Source organism: Micromys minutus (genome assembly GCF_963924665.1).
Source record: "Micromys minutus genome assembly, chromosome: 18".
Classification (NCBI taxonomy): domain Eukaryota; kingdom Metazoa; phylum Chordata; class Mammalia; order Rodentia; family Muridae; genus Micromys; species Micromys minutus.
In genome coordinates, this window is record NC_137953.1 from 132,114 (window position 1) to 153,853 (window position 21,740).

The following is a 21,740-nucleotide window of genomic DNA, read 5'->3' on the forward strand; positions in this document are numbered from 1 at the left end:
TGTTGATTCAGTGTCTGAAAGATCTTGGGGGTCCAGGTTAATTAAGACTGCTGGTCCTCCTATAGGGTCACCCTCCTCCAGCTTCTTCCAGCTTTTCCCTAATTCAACCACAGGGGTCAGCAGCTTCTGTTTATTGGTTGTGTGCAAATATCTGCATCTGACTCTTTCAGCTGCTTGTTGGATCTTTCAGAGGGCAGTCTTGATTTTTTTTTTTTTTTTTGAGCACTTCATAGCCTCAGTAATACTATCAGGCCTTGGGGTCTTCCCTTGAGCTGGATCCCACTGTGGGCTTGCCACTGGACCTTCTTTTCCTCAGGTTCTTTTCCATTTCCCTCCCTGCAGTTCTTTTCAGACAGGAACAATTATGGGTCAGAGTTTTGACTGTGTGATGGCAGCCCCATCACTCACTGATGCCCTGTCTTTCTGCTGGAGGTGGGTTCTACAAGTTCCCTCTCCCCACTGTAGGGCATTTCATCTAGGGTACTTCCCTCTGAGTCCAAAGTATCTCTCACCTTCCAGGTCTTTGGTACATTCTGGAAGATCCTCCCAACCTCCTACCTCCTGAGGTTGCCTGTTTGCATTTTTTTTTTTTTTTTTTTTTTTTTTGGCCCTCAGGGTTTCAGTCCTTTTCTCCCATCTAATACCAGATCACGATTCCTGACCCCATCCCCATCCCCTTTTCCTCCCAGGTCCCCTCCTCATAATGTTCCTCTCGGCGTATACATCACTGGTTATCTTCATCTTGTCTATTTGTTATGCTGTGCCCATCCCAATCTCTATTTTATCATAGTTTTGATTTGTATTTTTTCTGATGGTTGAGGACAGAGAACATCTTTTTGTGTGGCTATTAATATTATCTTACTTGCTTATCCAAGCTCTTTGCTTATTTTTAAATTGAATTTTCTTTTCTTTTTTATTGTGAAATTGCAAGAGTCTCTAAAATATTCCAGATAGTTCTTTATGCGATGTGGGGCTTAGAGATATTTTCTTCTGTTCTGTGAGTTGTTTTCTTACACTGAAAACCAAAAACAAAACAAATGAACACTTTAAAAAAAGACTTTACTCATTGAACATATTATGGGATACAGTGTGCTATTCTAGCATAGGTGTAACATGTGCTGATGATATCCATATGATTGGCATGTCCATTGCCTCAAACATCTCCTTGTCATTTGCACTGGGAACATTCAAGATCCCCTCTGCCGCTGTTTTAAAGTGCTCTGATGTTGCCAGCCGTAGTTGCTGTAGGAGTTGGAACCTACATTTTGAATCTTTTAGCCACTGCCTCTCCACCCTCAGCCTTTTCCCTAGCTTCTCAGACCCCATTCTCCCTCCTCCTCGGATGACTGTTGTAGCTGCCGTGGTATCATCTTTCTGTTCTGAACTCACTTCCCTTAGCAAAATATCTTGTAGATACTATAGGCTACCATAAACACAGGATCTCATTTTTAATGGTTGGGCAATATTTCTTTTTCTTATAAAAATGATTAATTAAAAAAATTAAATTATGTGTATATGTGTGGGGTGGGTATGTGCACATGAGTTACCCAAAGAGTCCAGAAGAGGGTATTGGCTTCCCTTGGACTAGGGTTACAGTTAGTTGTGAGCCATCCGATGTGGGTGCCAGGTTCTCTGGAAAAGCAGCAAGTGCTATTAACTGTTAAACTATTTTTTCAGCCATCATTTTCTTGATTCTGAAGCTGGAAGTTTTTAAAGTTTTGCACGAGTCCAGTTGATTGTTGTTTCTTATGCTTTTACTGTCATTTTAGAAACTATTGCATGGTTCAAGGTCACAAAAATTTACTAGAAGTTTTATGAAAATTTATTAGGAGTTTTATAGTTTTTAAATCCCTCTCACCCACAAAGTCTCACTGTGCAGCCTATGTAGACCGGGCTATCTAGTTTTACCCTCACAGAAGTCTGCCTGTCTCCTGAGTGCTGGGATTAAGGTGTGAACCCCTGAGCTCTTCCATGTAAGTCTTTGATCCATTTGTGTGCTGTGAGACAGAGACACCTGTTCTATTGCACATGAATTCTTGTTTTAGGACATTTGTTGGTACCTTTGCTGAAGATCTTTTGTTCTTGTGTGAGTCTTTCTCTTTACTTCCTAGTTCTTGTTTTGAAACAGGGTTTCTCTGACCTGGCTGTTCTGGGGCTCACTGTTTAGATGAATTCAGAGAACAGCTTGTCTCTGCCTCCCAAGTACTGGGATTAAAGGTGCCACCATCTGGCTTGAATTACTTTCTGTTTGTTTTTGAAGCAAGATCTTATGTAGCTAAGGATGACCTTGAACTTCTGATTCTCATGCCTCAGATGCAGGGAATATGCCATGTGTCACTATGCCTACCTTTGAATTGCCCTTACAGGGGTTAGGGGAAGATTTATTTGTATGTGTGTGTATAACCCAGAGGACAATTTACAGAAATTTATTCTTTCTTTCTGGCATTTGGGTTCTGAAGTTTGTAAACTTAGATTTTTCAGATGTAGCAAGCCATCTTGCCAACCTGCCTGAATGACTTTTTGTTAAAGCTATGAATTCTGACGCTGGAGAGAGTTCACTGAAAGCAGAAAGATCCAAGTTTGACCCACAGAATTCATGTTTTTTTTTTTTTTTTTAAGTCTGGCATGGTGATAAGTGCTTGTGATCTTAGTACTGGGTGTAAAGGATAGATAGATGATATTGGGACTCTCAGGCCGGCCAACCTAGCCTAATGGGTGAGCTCTAAACGAACTAGAGACTGTCTCAAAAAACAAAATAAAACAAAACAACAAACAAACAAACAAAACCTAAGGTGGACAGCATCTGATGAAGAAAGATGCCTAAGGCTGTCTTTTGGTTTCCACATATACATATACTCCCTTCTCCCGAGACTGCCTTCCCAGGATTTAAGGGTGCTGGATAATGATAGATTGCTATGAATATGCATTCATGGGGAGCCATGAGGAGGCACTGTTTCTCCACCTTCTCTGACATCACTAGTTACCTCTCCTGCTTGTATTCCCTTTTGTCTCTAGGGTTTATTCCAGGAAACCTGACTGTTGAGGTTCCATCTGCAGGAACATGGAGGCAAGTTCTCTGATGTCTTCATGCTCACTAGGTTTCAGCATGACCACACCATTCCTTTTAGAGTCTAAAGCTTGAAGGCGATAGGTCCTAAGCAAGTTCTGTTTCCATCTTGAACATTGCCATTCATATGTAGTTGCCAAGGGCCTCATCCATATTTAGTCCAGGAGTTTCTACCTGAGTCAAAATGAACTAAAAGATGCTCTCTCTGACTTGGGAACTTAGGAAGAGGAGACAAAATTTGGTGTTCTGGAAATTTGCATAGTAATAGTAGTATGAAAGAGAAGGTGGTTGTGCATCCAAGTTTGTGCTGGTGGCTAAAGGCCCTGGGACTCTTTCTGAAGCCCTTCTTGTTGATATACTTTGTGAGAAGGAAAAAACAAACCCTTTATCAGTGGATGGCCCTATGAGGTGAGCATTGATGCCACCTGTTATTTTTCATAAATGTGGGGTGTTGGGTTCTGCGCCACCTCACCCTCCAGGACTTATGTTCTTGGAGTTGGTGGGTAAGAGACAGCATGGGAAGAATATGTGCTGAGAGTCATAGTGTGTGGAGGGCATGAAGTATAAAACCACTGGGTGCAGTGGGAGCTGGGGAAGGCCTCATGGAGGAGGAACCATTCGTATAGAGACCTGACAGATAAGTTGGTATTATCTTGGAGACTGATGACACAGTTCCTGGACACCCATGAATTCAATGGGTTCAGAAGGTACAGCAAAACTATGGGATTGGCACACAGCTAATGAAACTAGGACCAGGGCATGTGGGGCATTTTCTGGAGGAGTAGTTGTGGCAAGGAAGGCAAGATCTGTGGTTTTCTGAGATGGGTAAAAGAGAGAAGGGTGGGAGTACTGGTTTAGTTCTAAATGTCAACTTGCTGCAACCCACTCGCCTGGGAAGAAAGCTGCAGTTGAGGAATTGTCTAGAGCAGGTTAGCCTGAGGCCTGTCTGTGGGCTCTTATCTTAACTGTTGCTTTGGGGGGACACAACCTACTCTGGGCAACACCATTCCCTGCTCAGGAGGTCCTGTATGGGTATGTGAGGAAAGCTAACTGAATCTGAGTAACAACTTAGCAAGCAGGCACAATTTATTTGTCTCTCTCTGCTCCTCACTGTGGATATGGTGTGACTGGCTGCTTCAACTCCTTCTTTGATTGCCCCTCATCAACAGACTGTAATGTAGAGTTACAAGTATCAGGTAAGCCTTTCCCTCCTTTAAGTCGCTTTTGGTCAGGTTGTGTGATCTTAGCAACAGAATTGAAGTTAGATCCCAGGAAACTGCTTTAGAGGTTAGCACTTGTATCTTGTGGGATGGGATGAGGTGCAGGAAGGGTGCTTAAAGCAGAAGGGTGTGAGGTATGGGTGTAGGGAGAGGGCTGAGAGCTCTGTTGCTACCTCCAGGAGGCCTGGTGGGTGCACAGGCGGGTGGCAGGCAGGGCAGCCTCAGGGCCTCTTCCTTGGGGAAGATGAAAGGGACTCCATTTGACTTCGTTTTATGCCAATCAGGTGCAGCTTTTAGATTCCTGGCAAGCTGCCACATTGCCCCCAGGCAAAAGTTGGCGGCCATGGTACTGTTGACCCTTTGTAGTAGATGGGAAAGTCTCTGCCTCGCGGATGGCCTGGAATCAGGAATTTGGAATGCATAGCTAATGCGCCCCACTCCAGACCTTTGGTGTTAGTGTTCCACAGGATCACATCTAATTGACTATTTCCAAACTTTTGTACATTTTGACTGTACAAGCTAGGTATGTTGCCAGCAGCCCCCCTTGCTGGGGCTTCCTCATCTGTAGTGCTCTGGGCTCATCCTTTCCGAGAGCTCCTAGTTCTTCTGACATGAGGGGCTCTGTGTTTAAGGGTGCATAGTGCTTTTTTAGATACTCTGGGCTCTCTGGAGTTCTATAATGCTCCATTGTGTGTGGTGGCTCTGTCTTTTCTATCTTTCCTATTACTGTGGATCTGTGAGCTGGACAGGTGATGAAGCTGGCAGGCCCAAGCAGGACCCTGACCTAGGGGTTGGGGCATGTCAAGGTATGGCGACACTATTCAGATGGAGTGGCCTTGGATCCTCTCTCCTGAGTTCTTTTTCAGTTTCTTGAGTATGGGCTCTATGAACCTAACTTTGTTTCCTCTGCATGGGGTAAGACCCAGTATTCCACAGTGTTCAGTGTTTCTTTATGACCAGCTTCTGACCTGTGTATTAGCCTTTCTAATGCAGCCATAGAATGTTTCTCTCTGATGCTACTTTAAAAAATGTGTGAGGTATTATTGCAGTAAACTATAAAGGATGAGCATTGCCGTCGGCACCATTTTTAAGTATTCAATAGTATTTAAGTTCAGTAGTATTACATGCTTATGTTTACGTTCAGTAGTAGTACATGCTCATGTTTACATTCAGTAGTATTACATGCTCATGTTGATATGCAGCCCTCACCAGTCTGTTTCCAAAACTGTCTATCCACTCTGCCTTGAACCTTCTTGCATGACACAGCTCCCATCACTTTTAGCCCCTGACTGCTATTATCTTGCTTTATACCTGGGAGCTTGACTACTCTAGGGACTGTGGATAAACAGAGTCAAGAGCTGTTTGTTCTTCTGTGACAAACTGGCTTATTTCACTTAGTGTGATGTACTCAGAAGCCCTATGTTGAAACATATGTCAGGATCTCCTCCTTTAGGTGTGTATATCCCCCAGTGGTGATTCTCTGCACATCTGTTAGTTTGGTTGATAGTGAAGCAAATACATTGCTGGGAACTATGGGTCTACAAGGATTGGGTCCTTCCAGCCTCTTTGAGTATTTACTTAAGAGTAGAGTTACTAGATACAATTCAAATTGTCCTTTAAGGCAGAGCTAGCTCTCTTTTTTTTTCTTTTACTAGTGTGTATAAATGTATGATGTGGGGTTGAAGCACACAAGCTCTGCCATGACTATGCAGGTCAGAGAACAACTTTAGAGTTGGTTCTGGCCTTCCACCTTTACATGAGTTCTGGAGGTAGAACTTAGTCACTAAGCCTGAGCAGCAATCACCTCTACCACTAGCCCCAAGGATATTTCTTTGAAATAAGTGATATTGCAAGAAGACTATGGAGTTATTGGGGGAGAGTGCACATAAGATACAAGAGATCTGCTTCTCTAAGAATGTTAGTCTCCTTGGAAAAATGTAAATGAGGCTCTACAGATTTTCAGATGGTAATCACAGGCACATTAGACCCTGTCATGCTGTTCTCTAAGAAGCCACTCAGCCTCTTGCTTTCTTTGGGACTGTTCAACATCATAGAAAAGAACCCAAGTCTTAGATTTTAGGTTCAAATTTGGTACTGCCCCTATTGACCTTAGGACAAATGGCTGTAGCAGGGTATCATAGGCTCATCAATGAGCAGGGTTTGGATGTGGCTCATTCACTTCCTTGGTCTTCCCTGCTTCAAGCAAAGCTTCACTGGATGCCAGCACAGGCATATGGCTTTTCCTCTGAAGTGGGAGGTCAGGAGAAAAGCAGCACACCTTTAAAGGGGAATGATCCACACCATGTGGAATCTGTTTCAGCCAGGGGATTCACTTGGGAAGAAGAAAAGATTCACTGCAACCACATGGAAAGTGAGGACACCACAGAGCTGCCCCAGCCCACATTCCTGGGAAGAAGGTCATGCTGTGCTCCTATTCCTCTCTGCTGCTCCTTAGGATGTGGAATCTTTCCAGGTCACAAAATGCAGGGCACCTGCATGGTCTGTGTCCTGTGTCATGGTGACAAGGCCAGAGCCTCTGAGCTTCAACTGGGCTTACTGGTCCTGCTGACAGGAGGTGGCAGAGCTCCATCCTGGTTGAGGATCTTGTGTACTATGACAGTTATCATTCCTTTTCCTGGTAGAAACCAGCAGTGTTTGGGGAGGAGGAGAGTAGCTATTTCAGTGGTAGGTTGTTAGAAAACTTCTTTCCAGGTGGCCAAACCATTCAGGGGAATTATGGGGACTCTCTATCCACACTTGCAATATGGTGTGATTTTTGTCCCACATGTTCTAGAAAACCACTGAAATGGGCTGGGCTTCTTTTCAGCATTCTGTCGACTGAGGCCCCAGAGGCACATAGTATGTGTGAGTGCTTATGAGGCTACTTGTGACAGACTCTGAAACATGAAGCACCATACCAGCTACAAGGCAAAGTGAAAAAGATTCCAGTGCCTTTTAGTAACATTCAAAGTGCAGGCACCAGGGAGCTACCAGCTAGACAGGTGTCAACAGGCCACTCCCAGGGCTGGGGCTGCAGGTGGCTGACATCTTTTTTAGAAAGTTTTTTCTCCAGGGTTATTCCATTTCCAGTGATGCTTTCTCCAGTGTCTGCAGTGAACATTGTTTGTTTGTCTTCTTCTTCCCCAGGCACAAGTCTGCCCACAGCTCTGAGGAGACCTCTGGGTTGATGCAGCCACGAATGAGGCTGTAGCCAGCTGGCGCTCCTTGCCATACTTCTGCCCCAGTGTGTGGTTCTACATAGTGGCAGTTATGTAATAAACAAAACACCATCTTTGTGCCTGCTGGCACCTTGAGATTCTTTTAAAGATTTATTTATTTTATGTATATGAATATTTTGCCTGCATGTATGTATGTAGGTGCATCATGTATGTGTGTGTATATTACACTCTATGACTAAAGTTACAGCTGATTGTGAGCCACTGTGTGGGTGCTAGGAATCAACAAGTGCTCTTAACCTCAGTGCAGTTTCTTCAGATTTTAATCTAGACTCATTTTCATGCATAGAGACTAGGCTTTTGAAATTGAGGAAACATGAAAGAAACCTACCTTTTTCTATTAGTTTAGATGTTAAAGCAATGAAAATATTTTTCTGATACCCCTACCACAGCTCACCTTCCACTGCTACACAGTGCTGGAACCAAGTTCCTGGTGCGGATGATTAACAGGGCAAATACTTAGAAAAGTCATTAAGTGGGTCTGGGATAATTATTTTGTCTCCTAATGGAAACTGAAGTCTCTGTGCTAGGACTAAGTACTGTACCTGGTAACAGCAGAAACAGTTCAGTGTCTGCTTGGAGCTGCTTTTCTCCCCAGACACCTGCCAGACACAGGCAGACCCTAGCTCCGTTGCATCCTGTCTCTGGGGTTTGAAAATGTCTCTTGTTTCTTACTTTCTGCGAAATGTTCCATAATCACAGTCAGTTCTTAATGGCCATGCCTTCTAGCATCCTGAAAGATATGATGGACCTGGACATGAAGTCAGGATGGTAAAGCCAATGTCAAGGATAGTAGATAGAGGACCCTTGAGACAAAAGGGAGAACTCAACCCTCTCCCAGCAAAGTGCACACCACTATTTCAGAAGGTGTCTGGGTCCCAGCAAGAAGCATTGTTCAGATCAGCAGTGGGTTGCCCTTGTTGCCTTTCTGTGGGTCCTGTCCATATGTGTAGATTTGTATTGTAGCTAGAAGCCAGAGGGGAGTCTGTGACTGCTGTTTGTGTGAGTCAGTATCTAAAGAAAAGAAAAAGAAATAAAGAAGAAAGGTAATTTATAATATTTTCTTCTGAAACAGCTCATCTCAAATAACTAAAAAAGACAAGAGACACTGCTGGGCAAGGTAGTACATGCCTTCATTACAGCACTTGGGAGGCAGAGATAGGCAGATCTCTGTGAGTTCAAGACCAACCTGGTCTACAGAGCAAATTTCAGAACAGCCAGGGTTATATAGTAAGACTGTTTCAAAACCCAAAAATTCCCATAGTACCTAGTCAAATGAAATTGTTCAATTGTTATGATGAGCAGATGATGTACATTAACACAGGTTTTCTTTCTGCACAGATTTTACATGCATATCACTCTATGAGTAAAGTTTTTACTTAAGTGTGATTGGTTGTGTATGTGTAGAATGTGCACTCTGATACAAAATTATTGTAGCCTTTGTGTACCTTTGAAATGTAAGGTTATTGTTTCTAATTATTTTTTTGATATAGGGAAAACTATAAGAAAATAATAATGGACTGGTTTTCATGGTTGGAATTGTATATTTGTGTAATTTTCTTGTGCTACTTTTTAACCTTAATACTGTACCCTAAGCATTTTCCCACACCATTCGGCACTTCAGTAAGTATCTTTTTTTTTTCATGCCTGTAGGCAGTCTACCACAATGAATAGACAGTTGTTTAAGCACATGATAGTAATGGAAAGAATCGACTTAGAGAAATTTTGTTCCTGTTTAGCCTCTGTGCACATTGGCATAAAATGACAAGTACCTTGTTGGGTTGCTGAGAGCCTTGTTCAGAAGGGTTAGGCACACAGGAAGGGGACACTGCTATCAGTAGTGATGGTAGGGGCAAGAACAGGTTTACCATGAAGTCCTCATGAGGATGTCCCTGTTCATGGGTTAGAAAATTTTAGCCCAGTGTGGCCTTTCTTGCTGAAGGAATGCTGTCCCTTCTGTAACCACAGTTCCCTCTCTTGCTTTCCCTGTTCTGTATATTTTTATAAGCTGCTTTACATCCTTTTGCAGTAAGACAGATTAAGAGTAAATAAACACAACTGTTCTCCCTAATGCTGTAGATTTAGCTTGTTCTGATTTCTTGCTGCTGTTAATAGTGCAGTGTGGAATATCTTTTTGCATTGAGGGGTAGTTTGAACTGGATTCTTTCCTGGAACTGTATTCCTAGAAGTGAAGCTCAGGGCCAAAGGGCATGTACACCTTTATACCTCAATCCTATGATGCCAGTTTGCTTCTCAGAAGGTCATACCAGTCTACAGTCCCATGGCAGCAGTGGAAGAGAAGATGGGCACTCCTCTTTGAGGTCCTTGTGAGTGTGGTGTCCTTTTTAAGCCTGGCTCCTGGCTGTAGGTAGCAGCATGGCTTTTCACCTGCCTGTTGTGCCTTGCTTCATTGTCACCAGAATTGAGGTCTGTCCTGCCTCCCATGTAAATCTTGTTTCTGGGGGGAGGTGGTCCTGTCGCCAGTCAGTCCTGCTTGTGAGGACTGCCCCTCTGCTAGACAATGGGCACATTCAGACCCAACTCTGTTTTCAGTTATTAAAAAGCGGAGCCGGCTGTCTGCCTGAGACTTTAATCTTTGAGCTTTTATTCCCTCTCTTTTCTCCCTCCCCCAGCCTTTTGTTTGTGCAGTTACGAACTGAGCTGTGGGGTGTGTGGGTCCTGGAGTCTGAGTATGTTGGGCCTTCTCTTGGCAGTGACAGAGAGTTGGAACCTGAGCAGTGTTATTTCAGAGTAAGCTAGGGTGGTCATGGATGGGAGGGTACACTGAGAGGAGAAGCTCCTCCAGCAGCCTTAGGTCTTTGCAAAAGCTATGTGGTTTACATGGCTATGGGGCAGAGGACCACCACTTCATTCTGTCCCCATGCTTAGTCAGGACACTTTCTGTCCTTGAATTGCTTAGTCTTTATAAAACCTACTGACTTGTGGCCTGTTAACATTTCCTCTTGGGAAATAGTTGCTGTGGTTGAATTAAAAGTATGTGTGTATTTGAATAAATGCAAAATCCCAAGAAAGTTCTTTCATAATACTCTCAAGACTCCTAAGACACACCCAGAATGTTCCAACCCCCCCCCCCCAAATCTTCCAGTTTAGACAGGGCACTCTGTTGGTGATGTACTTATGCCCTGTAGTGACAAATTGTTCAGGATCACTATACAGCTGAAGATCAATTGGCAGAGCCATAATTCAGACCTATGGGGTGCAGAGACACTGACCTCTTTTGGAGGGAAACTAGGGCACTCCTGCTCATGGAAGTACTTTTGTTACTTCTCCAAGGTGTGGGCACAATTCTGCCAAGGACTCCACTTTTCAGGCCAAGCAAGCCTTTGACATGAACATGAGACACATTTTCCTCATCTTTCCCCCTTCTATGTATACGTTAAAACAAAACAAAACAAACCCTTCGTGCACATGTGCAAGTCTGCAGATGCTAAAAGAGTGTGTTAGATCTCCTGCAACTTGGGTTACAGACTGCTGCACACTGCCTGACTTGGGTGCTGGCAGTTAATCTCCTGTCCTCTTGAAGAGCAGTAAGCACTCAGAACTGAGTACAGCCACCTTTCAGCCTCTGATGTATCATTTTTATAATTGAATATGTCTTGTTTTAAGGTTTTTTTTTTTAGACCACCTAGCCCCCACACTTGGGCATTCTATAAATGGTTCAGAGAAAGTGACTGTTGCCTTGCCTTCTATAGGTAGGTGACAGAGGGCAGAGTGGCCCTTTTACTGAGTTGTCTTTGTTTCCATGTGCATGTGTGAGGCTGTAAGCTTCACAGTATGCTGAGCTTCAAAGGCTTTGTACTGTTTTCCTCCTCCTTAGTGGTCAGCTTCCTTCATACCTTCAGAGTTCAGCTCTCCTTAGTGCTGAAGCTGTAGGACATGGCCTTGTCTTGCACCATTTAACCTGGTGTCAGCTGCACGTCTTTCTAAATGAGCACATCTTTCTGTACCTTTGTATTTCTTCCTTAGAAGTAGAAATAGCTGGGCAGTTGTGTTGTCATAGATACTGCCAAGCTGCTTCTCTAAAATGTATTGATTGATTGTTTTATAAAAATAATATTTTAAGTGAGTTGTCATCTGGAAAAATAAAAGCCTTATCTCCATTTATATTTTGACTTTCTGTGCCCTGGCAAACTGTCATAGACACTTAGGTTCGTGAACTTGGATTTGGAAAGCCCAACCTCAAGATTAGTCAGTTTTTTCCATTTTAAACTTGCAATGTGCTGCTTGCAAGACCTCTACATCTGTGGCCTTAACCTGCAGAGGCATCCAGGAGACTTTCCAGCTAACCTATAAAAGAATCCCCCTCCTCCACCCCCTGTGGTCTGTTTTCAGCCAAGCTTTGGTAGATAGGAAAAGAATATGGGTTGAAGCTGTGGAAAAATGGTATTGTGGATTCATGGAGGAATGAACTTGATGCAGGTTTTCTCCAACAGCCACAACACTACTGGAAGGCAAACCTACATTCCCTGCAGTCACTCTTTGTCTTTATGCCACCTTAACTGCCAGTAGTGTGTCTTCTTTTCAGAACATCTGCAGTCACTTGATAACTGTGTCTGCAGGGTTAAATAGAGAAGCTGTGGACCATTACAGTTCCTTTCATTCCTGGGTTGAGGTAGTTTACTGTTGGCCTCCTGTTGGCTGTTAGAGATCAGAGGTGTGTGTTGTTCACATTGTACCCCATTTATTTATTTATTTATTTATTTATTTATTTATTTATTTATTTATTTAAATTTGCATATTTTTTCTTAACTGTCTCCTCCTTGAAGTAATAAATTGAGCATGCTAGTATCATTTCCGTCTATACAAGTTAGAATAACTGTATAACCACTACAGTAGATTTGTATGTCACTTAAAATATAGCGCATATATATATATATATATATATATATATACACACACACACACACACAGGCAAAACATTAATGCACATAAAGTAAAAATAAACAAATCTCTAAAATATGGTGAATATGTTCTATACTTTGGGCAACTTCATACTCTTTCCTAATGGTCCTTTACTGTCTTTCCTGCCCAAAGATTTGGAGCCGAGCTCTTATAGCTATGGGACACAGATCGGAGTTAAGGGGTGGTGTCTGACCTAGCGTTCTGGGTATTCTCTGCAAACCAGAGGTCTGTGGGGAGCCAGGATCAGTATGCTGGGGAAGGTTTGAAGGAACTCTAGAATTGAAACATTGGTCCCTCTGGGAAATCCCAAGAGGGAGGAATGAAAGCCCAGAGCCTAGGAGCAAGCATAGGAGCCCAGGCAGTGCCCAGAAGAGCAGGACCCAACTTCTGCATTTGAGGTCTCTACTGGCGTGTGTAAGAATGACTGCCTGGCCCAGCAAAGGACAAAACTCAGTCTGGAGTGGGAAGGGCAGATACACTGCCTGGAACAGACAAGAAGGAGCCTGGTGAGCAGTGCTATTTTGTTTCATTTAGGAAGGATAAAGCAGTCAGCTCCGGGACTCTGGGTAACTCTGCTTGTTTGATTCTGTAGTGCTCCCCACAACTGGTTTACTCTTAAAATGGACAGAAGTTAAAAGAACTCACGGTGTATTCACCATTAGATGTAATGATTCTAGCACTTCTCTAGATCTGATACTTTGAATTTTAATATTTAAAATTCCAATGACAGAGGCAGAGCCTCACTGCATGTAGTGGGGCCAGCTTGGTTATATGATGATCTCTATTCCAGGCTGGGGTGCATAGCAAGACTCTGCCTCAAAAACCAAACAAAACCTAAAAATAAATCCAAGCCAAAGCACAATCAGAATCTTTTGTTTTTTTTTTCTCTAGCCTAATGTGGCAAGAAGAGAAAATATCCTTTCTTGGTCTCAGTATGGGGTTGAAGATTTTACTACTTCTGCTATGTTGTTTGTTATGGGTTTTCTGAGGGTTTGTTTAGAGGGCCTAGCAGCGGATTGATGCTTCTTATAGATCCTTGACCAAAGAGCACTCAGTTCTCTTCTATCAGGGAAAGATATCCTCTTCTAAGCACATAGTTTTGGGAAGGACACACTGACAGGTGAGAGAAGAAAGAGATGTTCACCTAGCCAGCCAGGCCAGCCAGATCAGATCTCGCAATCAGTGGGGACACAAATGTGGCAACTAGGTAACCCCCCTGTTCTGTCATGAATTTTATGTATGTATTGAACATTCACGCCATGCATAGTTGTGGAAATTGGTGTTTTTATAAAACTCCATTTACTGCAATGATCATAGAGATTTTCTTGTTCTGGTAAATTACAAATGGAATGTTTTGAATGTTAAACATAACACTTGGTTGTAATTTTTCTGTTTAAGCATTCCTTTAGCTTTATAGTTTTTTATTGTTGTTGGTTGTGGTGTTTTGTTTGTTTTGTTTTGTTTTCTTTGTGATAGGGTCTTAGCTTTGACTGGCCTCTATCTCAGTAAGTAGCTGAGGATGACCTTGAACTCTTGGTCCTTTTGTCTTTACATCTTAAATTCTGGGATTACAGGGCTCTGCATATTAGACAAGAACTCAGCAAACTCATTTCCAGCCATGTTGTGTTTTAGTTTTGTCCCAGTTCTAACAAGCTCATGTGGATTTTTATTTTCTAGTGTGAATACCGTGTCCCTGCATTGCCAGAAGTAGATAGTATGGATGGGTGGTTATATCCAAAGGTAGAAATTTGAGGCAGGAGAAGGTCTTTGCTCCATCAGTGACATTCTAATGGCATTTGTTGAGGCCTTGTTACTTGGTTTGATTTGTAGCTCTCTAATAATATTTATATAAAACCCCATGCTATCCCCACTTTCCTACAGGCATACACAAGTCTTGGAGTTGAATCATGATGGGCTGTTTGCTTACCATGGTGGTGTTTCTACTTGGACAGAAGAGGAGTATTGGCAACTACATAGGAAAGACACTAGTTAGTTCTAGGATCAGGGCAGTGAAAGTTAGCCAGCATTGCCAGTTAACTTGGACATTCCTTGTCAGGCAAGCATAGCTGGGTGAGTTTTTGATTGGGCTCAGGCAGGTCTTACTTAAGCCCTTCTTCCTAGTTGTGCTCATAATGCACAGGGAAGGCATGGGCACCCCAGGGTGTGACCGCTGTACAGACACCTGCGCAAGTGATCACACATAATAAACAGTTCATACTGACCTGTGAAGTATGGCTGAGGGAATAGAGGCCTGTGAGAAGTCAGTACCTGTCAAGGATGGCCTGTGGGCTTGCACACCAAATATAGAGAGCTTAAGTCTCCTAAGTCCAGTTGGAAACTCATCTAGCCATATTTGTCTGATTGGGAATGTCAAACTTAATTATGGGAGATTTATTTATCTAGGCATTAATGAGAAGAAAGGAGCATATGCCTGTGACACATCTCTGTCAGGTACTCTTGTCAACTTCATGACTGAGGTATTCAGTGAGTTGTTGGCAGTCAATGGATTGGACTTGCTAATTCTACAAATTCTATACTATTAGAACTAAAACAGATGCTTAAGATATGTGAGGTGAAATTATTCAAGATGATAGCCACCCTCTTCTCACCGATTCATTTCCTCTTAGCTGTTTATTTGTTTTCTCACTCATCTATTTACTTAAAAATTGATAGGCCTCTCCTCTAGGCCAGGCAGATTCTGTGCTGAGCTCAAGGCAAAGGACTACCTTCTGGAAGCTTCAGTACAGGGAAAAGATATGGGAACCCTCTTTTCAGTGCTACCAAGCAGGCTCGTGGAAGGGAGCCATAGGGCGGTGGTGGGCTGGACTGCTGGGGCAAGGAGGGACCTAAAGAGGGGCTCCCAAACCACTAGGGCAGAGGGTCTTCTTAAAGCACAGTTAATTCTATTGCAGTGAACTCTGCCTAAGGAGAGGGCCTCAGGCCTCAGCAGATGGACTGCTGGTCTCAGGCAGTACTTGTCTGCAAGGATCCTTTGCCCTGTAAACATTTTATTAGACCATTAAGTTGTCTTCAGCTTCTCCCACACCCACTAATGCCTGAGAAGGCTAGGCATATGCTTCCATTTTTATGAAAACTTGCCTTTCTAAAGCTTATTCTTTGGGTTTTTTTGCCTTAACTTATCCGGTTAGAATTCTTATCCTACAGATCTGGCCTGGAAGGGAGGGTGGCCCAGACCTAACTCTAGGGGCCTCGTTTTACTAAGAAGTCCATTGGTGCTTTATGGCTAGATGCTTTTGTAGACTGTTCTTTTTACAGTCAGTCACTGACACTGTAGTGTAGGCAGTGGGATGTCTCAGTGTACCAACATTTTTAGAACCTGCCTGTACCTTCTTTTTTCAAGTTGAAATAATATCCCTGTGAGGATTTTACAATATAGTGTAATAATGGGTTCAGGATTACCACTAAAGATGTAGGGGTGAATGCAGTGTATAAAGAGTTGCAAGCTGAGATGGTTTGGGACCACACTATGTGAGATACATTGGTCCTTGCAGGGAGGGGACTGCTTGACAAGCTTAGATCCTTGGCCCTAAGCAGAATCTTTGACTTTCCTGATGGTGTCTGTAAACAGCCCATGTTGGGTTCCTATGTTCTCCAGGAGGCAGAAGGTGCTTGTCATGGTAGGCTACCTTGGAGGCATTTGGCCAGCCATTATCCCTGAAAACTTAGCTTTGTCTTTATCAGCAAATGTACTTAAAGCTTTAGAGCAAAGGATGATAGCCTATAGGATGAAATTGGCTTAGGGCCAATTTGTCACCCAGGATTATATGAGCACAGAACACATTTATTAGGAAAATGGGACGATCATGGCCAGCAGGGAGTCTCTTTTAGGGGCTCTGCAAATGGGAAGACATTTTTTTCTTTGAGAGTTAGGTTAGACATTATAATCACATTATCCACCAAAGTTGCTCAACACATATTATTTACCTTATTCATATTGACTAGTGAGGTAGGTGGTCTAATGTGCCTCTCAGATTATGACAACCCCACCCTACACCACTTTTGCTGTTGAAGTCTTCCCACAAGGAGGGAGAATCTAGGATCCTAAGGACAGTGGTCAGCAGGTGCTGGAGCCCTTTGAACACAGGTTTGGCTTACTGGACTAGATTGCCAAGGCCTACCTGCCCTATACCTGAAGGGGCTCTTTAAGCTCTAGTTTTTAAAACCCCACCATATTTAAACATAAAAACAATGAAAGAACACATTTTCTGGGGGGTGTCATGGCTCATTGCTCCACTTTAATACATCAGATGTAATTCTGCCCTTCCTTCCTTCCTTCCTTCCTTCCTTCCTTCCTTCCTTCCTTCCTTCCCTCCTTCCTTCCTTCCCTCTCCTCTACCTTTGACATTTAACCATTTTCCATTGAATGGAAGCCAGGTTCCAGAGTGTGTTGCCTCCTCTAGCTTCCCCTGAGAGGTGGACTGTGAAGGAGTGCAATCTTTGTTTGTAGTATCCAAGTAATAATGCATTCCCAGTGGGGTTAGGACTATATTGACTTGATAGGGTCAGAATATCCTGGCTTTTCTAACAGATATATCTTAATCATCCCTGCTCCCAGTACTTCTGAATGGTACTGGGGAGATTTTAATGGTCATTTAGCTGCCAGTCTCTTCTGGCTGACTCCTTGAATGTCAGTGCTAACTGGTACCAAGCTGGGGGAAATATTGCCTCCCTATCTGTTTCTTTTGTTTTGTTTTATTTTGTTTTACTTTTTTTGGACAGATGACAGGTTTCTTATTTCCAGTCAAGACTTTGTATCTCAGGAGCCTGAACTGCTATGACAAGGGAAACTACAGGTAGTTGGACTAGGGCTAGATCTCAGTGAGGGAGTTACTTGGAGCAGAGAGGCTCATACAGCAGATGGCCTAGAGTTTGTCCCAGAGCCTCTGCTGTGGCCTTGGGCATAGTTGGACCTATAACCTCTCTGTTTCCCTCAGCACTGTTGGACTACCTATGTGAATTACAGTGTATGTAATGTGACCTCTGAATCCCATTCTCTTCCATCTGTCCATCATCTAGATACGGGACACCAGAAGCCCACAGTATGGGAGGAGGTGGGCTTCTGCCACTAAACTGTATTGTGAATTATCTGGGGGAGTCACACATTGCATGAAAAGTTGGTGCCAAGTCAAGGTGTTATCTGAATCACCTCTGAGAATCCCCTTGGAGGGACTTCCTTCAAGTGATTATTTCCATGTGATCCAGCCTTTTCTCTGGGGAAGCATACTGGGTGGAAAGTGGTCTTACAGTCTCCTCTCCCAAACCTATATTAGAGACCTAGTTTAGATAGGACATTGGCAGAGATGTGGAAGCTGACTCAGGAATTGGGGTCTGCATGTCTGAACAGACAGTGCAGGTAGAAAGGCCAGGCAGAAACTTGGGAGACTTGGTATGGTCAACATCAGAGAGCTACACTGTGTGATCAAGACAGTCTTTCTTGATTGTAGTCATTTTAGAACCACCTGTATTATTTCTGTTCTTGGCTTGAAGCCACATATGTTCAAAGTTAATATGCTTTTATAATCCAATTTAAAAGTTTTAGGTCATTGTAAGGAAATGTTTCTCCTAGCAAGTAGAAAACCAATGGTTTTTTTTTTTTTTTTTTTTTTTTTTTTTTTTTTTTTTTTTTTTTTTTTTTTTTGCATGCAGGAGCCTCATGTCTGTGTTATGGAGTGCCCTAAAAGCAAATAGTTGTCAGATTCCAGCCAGCCATGGACTGTGAGCTTGCTCCGTGTTTTGGTTTTGTTGTGAAGAGAACTTAGAGCAGTTTGCAGAGTTAAGCAGATTATGCTCCCAATTGGGACTTGCTCATTGTTTGATCAGAAAAATTGAAAGAGACCAAAAAGTTAATTATTTTCTTATACTATAATGCCAGATCATTGTATGACTGTAAATGCCCCCTAATTGGAAGACCTTGCTTTAGTCAGTGGTGAACCACTAATGGTTGTGACTAGGAACCTTCTATGCTGTAGAAAGGCAGCATGTACAGGTCTATGGAGGGTACAGTGTTGGAGAAGCCAAGAGAGAAACACAGAGGCAGTGACCATAGTGAGGGAGGAGCAGAAAGCATAATAAGATGTAGGGATCATCAATGGATGGGGTGATGTCTGACAGTTCTTGATAGTGCATAGTAGCCCCAGTGAGGAATCGGGGAGGGTTTATAGAAAGTAGCCTGGGGCAGTTGGGGGTACATTCTGATATTGAGATTTCTGTGTGAAATACACACATACACAGCACATGTATGCCTGCAACTCAGGTTGCTTTGAAAGAAAGGTCAACTGAGTTCCATGTTAGATCAACCCAAGCTCAACTTTGGTCCCATCCTTTGCATGTGAGAACCTTAGTTCCTGTTTGGACAATGAGATTCATGAACTATAAAAAAGGTTCTTAGTTGGTACCTGATATAGCTATGGTACAGAACAGATGCCAAAAACTAGCAGCGTGGGGTTTAAAGTTCCTTCTGATATCCAAGTAACATTTTTTTTGAGAACATTAGCATCAAAGTGAGCAGATTACTGCACACTTTCCCTGGAGTGGAAGAAGCGTTGGCTGCTGTCTGTCAAATATTTGGTGCATGGTGAATGATGGAGCTTTGGCTGCTGCTGAGGTCCCACGTTCAGGCATCAGGAGCATTCTTTAATTTTATTTTTGTCTACTTCCTAAGCAGCAAAAGCAAAATGATTCTGCCTATCTGAAACTTTAAAAGTATCAAGCAGCTGAGAGGAATAGTGGTGGTCTTACTATGTTGTTAAGAGTGTGGGCATTGGCATGGCTTTAGTTGTTTACAAAGTAGGATAAATATTAGGGTGCTATTAGTATCCAGTTTGTAGGGTGGCAGATGCAGAGAGATGTTATATACTGAGATCTAGTATTGGGTGTGGAATGTACTTACACTATGGATGTTCTTGGTTGTCCTTTTTGTACTTCACAGGAGGCTATTAATGAGATGTTTATGGATAACAATATTATTCATTCATCCTTCCTTCCCCCTCTCTCTCCCTCCTTCCCTCTCTCCCTCCCTCTCTTCCTGTTTGCTGTAGTATCTTAAAATATTTAGGTGCCAGGTGTAGTGTGGCACATTTCTTTTATCCCAACATCCAGGAGGCAGGGGCAGAGGTACAGAGGCAGAAGCGCAGAGAGGCAGAGAGAGGCAGACACAGACGCAGACAGAATCCTTGAGTTTGAGGCCCACCCTGGTCTACATAGTGAATTCCAGGACAGGCAGAGCTATGCAGGAGACACTGATTTTGTGTGTGTGTGTGTGTGTGTGTGTGTGTGTGTGTGTGTGTGTGTGTGTATAGGAAATCACAACTAGTTTACCTTTGTGTATTTATAAAAATGTTGATTTTTTTTTTAGTTACATTCTATTTATTTTATTTTTGAGAGTGCTGTGAAGATGGTTCTGCAATTCTTTGAGCCTGGGGAACTGTGAGCTCCTATGCAGAGACTGACTCTCATTATAAGTATTCTTGACACTGCCCTTGTACCCTGAGTTCCCTTTGTTTATTGTTCTATCTGCTTCTTACATGCTGGTCAGAGACCACTTCCATTTAGAGGCCATCAGTCTTATAAACCTTCTTGTTAAAGTGAGATGCCTAGAAAGACCTGGCTGTTCTAATTACAGCCCTGTGCTGCCTTGCCCCCTCTCCCTGATACATTGAGCATGTAGTGCGAATGCAAGTGTAATGGGAAGTTTGGAATGGGTCATACTCAGAGATGCTCTGTTGATTCTCAGGAAGCTGGGCATTTGTGGAACTGGCCTTTTGTCTCCTGCTATTAGGGATGGCTTGCAATAAGACTAGTGGTAAGATTCGAGGTGTGGCTTTTGTTCTAAGATAGTGGAGTTATACTTCAGACTTTTCTGTGGACTTGAACACTGAGCCCCAGCCACCATGGAGAAAACAAATAAAGTGCAGTATACTGCTCAAGTTGCTGCAGTGCTGGCTTGGCTGCATATTCACCACAGCACCTATCCTCACCCCTGGTCTTTTTGGTGAAGAGGAACTCTTGACAGACTGTTACTGACCTGCAGCAAGTTGGCAGCTTGTCCTTACTGCTTGACTTGGCCATTGGGAAGAAGAAAATGCTGAAGTCCAGGCCTAAAGTGTGGTAGCTACTGCATGTAAAATGGGCCATGTTGTTCAGGCCTAGCTGTGTTGTCTATATGCGGAGTGGTGACACTTCCCTTAGGTGGCACCTGGCTCAGGACTTTCTAGATTTGGGAGATGTTACATGCAAGAGCTCCTGGGAGGCAGCCCTTGAGATGTAAGTATCTGAAGTGGAGGGTCAAGCCAAGAAGGAGGATCAGCATGGGCTGAGGAGGTCTCTTCCCAAAAGCTATATGAGGGGGACAATGTCAGACCTATTTTAATGCATAGTAGAAAAACTAAACTAGTACACAATCATGTATTTTTTATGAACATTTTTGTTTGGTGGTTACTAAGAGAGGGTCTTACCATGTAGCCTTGGCTGGCCTTGAACTCACAGAGTTCTTTCTGCTGGGATCAAAGGTGTGGTCTTTGTGCCTAGCTTTTTTCAATTCTTTTAGTATAAAAAGTTTGCCAACTTAAAGATAAACATCAATAATAAAGGAGGTGAGAATCTCCAAAAGCAAATCAGGAATAAGACCCCTCTTCTCCTCAGAAGGGCAGGCAGCATTCTAGATTAAAGGAATCTAGAGAGATCTACCCTGAAAAAAAAAATCAAGAACTGTTCTGAGAGACAGAAGGGACAATGAGGAATTTGAATACAGGAGCTTACTAGGTAATGTCATAGTATCTGTCCTGATTCTAAGACAATAGGTGTTTGAAAGTATGAGTATCACTTTCTGCAAACTACTTTAAAATGGCTTTGAGACCTCATATGTGCAGATATAGATTTTATTTCTGTGTACTACATATGTGCAGTGCCTGCAGAGGCCAGAAGAGGGCATTAGATCACACGGAACTGAAGTTACAGCTTCTTGTGAGCAACTGTGTTGGTACTTGAAACTGAAACTAGGTCCTTTGCAAGGGCAAGTACTCTGTTGAGCCATGTCTCTAGCCAGACATTTTTGATGTTTTATTGCATTAGTAGACTGTACATCTGATGGTGGTTCCTTAAGTATGTATCAGAGACAGGCACTCTCTTAGTGTAAGAACACTTGATGTTTTCACAGCAACAGAATCCCAGTGTTTTCCAGTACGTGTGCCTATCATTAAGTACTCTCCCACACTCTCTCTCTGCCCCCTCTTTCCATCCTCCGTGTTTGTGTGTGTGTGTGTGTGTGTGTGTGTG

At 43.0% G+C, this 21,740-nt stretch overlaps 1 protein-coding gene across 4 annotated transcripts in view; it reads left to right on the forward strand.

Moving 5' to 3' along the window:
- The window catches only part of EEFSEC (eukaryotic elongation factor, selenocysteine-tRNA specific), a gene marked incomplete at its 5' end in the record, with an annotated part of 211,969 nt that overhangs the window by 25,602 nt on the left and 164,627 nt on the right, over nucleotides 1–21,740 (forward strand). The gene's annotated exons all lie outside the window — the stretch shown is intronic.